The sequence below is a fragment of the Pongo abelii genome, chromosome 21 (assembly GCF_028885655.2).
Source record: "Pongo abelii isolate AG06213 chromosome 21, NHGRI_mPonAbe1-v2.0_pri, whole genome shotgun sequence".
Lineage (NCBI taxonomy): Eukaryota > Metazoa > Chordata > Mammalia > Primates > Hominidae > Pongo > Pongo abelii.
This window is the reverse complement of record NC_072006.2, coordinates 6,952,030-6,955,389: the sequence shown is the minus strand read 5'-3', so window position 1 is coordinate 6,955,389 and position 3,360 is coordinate 6,952,030. Positions and strand designations below refer to the sequence as shown.

Genomic DNA, 3,360 nt, shown 5'->3' with positions numbered 1-3,360 from the left:
TTGGTCAGGCTGGTCTTGAACTCCTGACTCAAGTGTTCCACCTGCCCCGACCTCCCAAAGTGTTGAGATTATAGGCGTGAGCCACAGCACCCAGCCAGAACTAGCTTTTTTTAACCAGTGGAACTCCAAAACTGTGAGGAAGTTTACCCACCCCAAAATCTATGGCTTTGGGGTATGCTGATTATTTCAACATACCAATGGGCATTTGAGGAACAGCAACATATCAAGCGCATTAGGGGAATAGCAAATGCAAAAGAAGGGCTTTACTGAACTTCCTTTATCTGCCTAAGGAAGACATTCTTCAAAAGAGACTCAATTGTCACGAATCCCTTCCCCTGTAATCTTATCAACCAGGGAAGATGAACTGAAATTACAAGAGAGGAGACTGGAGGTTGACTCATGCCCAGACAGACTATTAACAATTATCTGAGGGCTGCTCCCAGAAAACTTTTTTTTTGACTCCTGATTTCATTATTTGATTTCTTTTTTTCATTTAAAGTAGTCTTCTGTGGTTGGGAAGCCTCACCTCCCAAGACCAGAGTCAGCTGGAGCTGGTTGTTGTTGGAAGGGAGTGGGTTGGGGAACTGGGATGGGGGAGAAAGGGAGACACCTGCTCTGCTGCAGGTCCTAGGTGGAAAAGAAGAACTGTACTTCACAAAGTCTGGGGTATGGTGGGAAGGGGATGAGGCAGAAGTGCAAGCTGGGGGAGATGGGACCCACCTCAGTCCCCAGCTTCACTTTCTTCTAATGTTTCCCCACTGGTGGCATTCTCCGCAGTCCTGGAGGCCTTTTTTTTATTTTCTTTTCTTTTCTTTTTCTGGGTTTCTTGACTTGCAGAACTTTGGAGGAGGGCCTTTAGCTCTGCATCCTGGACCTCCGTCTCAGACCTGTAGAGGTCAGGCTCGAAGGGACCACTGGTTATCTGCATGGGGCCACTGGGCATGAGCAGAATTCTAAATTTAAACTGGGCAACAAATTCAATCTCCTTCTCATAGAGAACATTAAATGGTTGCAGCAGTCCATGCTTGGTGCACTCCACCACATCCATCGGAGACTTCTTCTCATCTTCAAATGCTCTTAAAGTAAATAGCATGGCATCAAAATGCCCTTCCACCTCACTGAAGAAGGCATGTGAAGTTTTCCTCTTCAGTCCATACTGTTTAGAGGAGTCTCATTTGTAAATAGTGGTTCTCTGTCCTGCATCCTTGGCCTTGCCCTCTCCTGAGCTGACGAGAACATCCACAGCATATACTTCATGTACCTCAAATTCAGCTTTTTCATGGTCCTTCTTCTGCTGGTCTGTAGGATTCTGGATAATGTTTTTTTTCACCATCGATGACATGCTGCTTCAACTGGTGTGACAGCATACCTTCTATTGGTTTGCAGTTAAATGAGTGGGCAACTTTGTTCCAGGCTTCTCTCACTTGTGTGTTCTGATTTCTAGGTTTGACCAGGCATAGGGCAGCTTCAACACAAAGGTGAGCTGCCTTAATAACATCTGCTTTCCTCCCTGTTGCTTGGGTCCCCTGAGCTACATCAACCACAAAAGTATGAGCTACATTAGCGATGAAGCTATCCACATGGACCCCAAGGTCAATTTTTACCAAGTCACCTTCCTTGAGAATATAATCCTGGCCTCTCTTCAAAGGGGAGAAGTGACATACACAGTTATTTACTGAAATGCTGGTGGGAAAAGCAATACCTTTCTTCATTTCCTTTTCTTTCTTGAAGATTTTCCCTGTTTCTTCCATAATCATGGCATCTCCTTTCTTACACAGGCTCAGTACCGACACACCTGAGCTAGATGCTTCCACTAAGGACCGAAGTACCCGGTTGGCGATGTGGTCCCCCCACCCATCTTATACTTGGTCACGACCAGGTCCTTGGTGATAGTTTGCTCCTGCTGCTCGTCCTTGCCCGACATCTTCCTACCACCACCACTGCAGCCTCGTTTCCCCTGAGCCGCCTCCTCTCCCAGACAACTTTTATTACCTCAGAAATTTTATCTGTGTAACAAGACCACCTCTACTCATCAAATATTTTTTCTTGTCATCCTCTCTTAACTTGTGTGGGTATCGCCCTCAAGAAGCCCTAAGCCCTAACTTTTTTCTATAGCTCAGGAAACTATATAAGCTTCAATCATCTGATCAATCTTTGAATCTCATATTTTTGGGGACTCCAGTGCCTATATATGTAATTATTTTTTTTTTCTCCTGTGAATCTGCCTTATGTCAATTTAATTTGTAGCCCAACCAAAGAACCTAGAAGGGTAGGGGGAAGCAAGTTTTTACTTCTCTAAAAAGGGCTGAGATGATCTGATCATTGATGCACAAATCATGACTTCCTGGCCTCAATCTCTGAGCTCCGTCACAAAAGCTTTGAGCTTTTGAGCACAAGTCAGTTTTTTTCTTCCCTAATTAAAATGCTACCTCACTTCACTGTACAAGGTAAAAACAATCACTAATGTTTCAGACACTTGATTGACATCAAGGAAATACATTGGAAAATCAGACCAAATATTTTCACTTTGAAAATTTGAGTGGCAGGACCAGGAATCTGCCTTCTTCAAAGAAAGAAAGAAAAATAATTCTTAGGTGAAGCTGACCTAAGTTAAAACTTCCCACAGAGAAACAGCAAGCTTCCTATGTGGGGTGTGGGCTGTGCATAATATTTTATTATTTCCCACGCATCTCAGCTTACAAACGTGCAAAAGGAGCAGAATGCCCAGAGTCAGGAAAGACACACAGATTAAATAATTGTAAAAGAGCCTTAAACAATTGCCAGTTTCCAGTTTGGGTTGCTCTTTGTTATGAGTTTTTATGCACCAGCTTTCCCCCTTAAAATTATATTTAATAAGAAATTAGGTTCACTTTGCACATTGAGATACCTCCTCCTTTAGGAAGGTGCTCTGTAACCAAGAAGCTGAATGCTAATGCAGGGGTTGCTATGGTAAGCAATCTTTTCTAGTGAGTGGGAGAATAAACAGTTGCATGAATTCCTAAATCAATAGTGGCGACTGAACGGGATATTAGCAGGTATTTTAGCCTCTAAATATAGTTATAGAGCTAAGAGATAATATTCTGTCTGTAAAATCCTGATATAATTATAGATTCTTCCGTAAATTTTGTGTTCACCTTTTGAAGGTGATTGTTGGTATTTTTTTCAGAGTTTTTATATAACCCTATACCATTTGTTGAAAAAAGAACCCATTATTTTAGTCAGATAAAAGCAGCTGAAAAAAAAAAAGCCTGCTGATTTTTATAGCTGGGAAAAGGAGCATGCAGAATTAGATCCTAATTAATGAATGCCTAATGAGCCAGAAGTGCTTAATGAACATTAAATAATAACAGTTAAATAGGT

General features: G+C 42.1%; 1 pseudogene; it reads right to left on the bottom strand.

Annotated features, from left to right (window-relative positions):
- Positions 1-721: 721 nt before the first annotated feature.
- On the bottom strand, positions 722-1,939 carry LOC100437857 (proliferation-associated protein 2G4-like; annotated as a pseudogene).
- Positions 1,940-3,360: the final 1,421 nt, after the last annotated feature.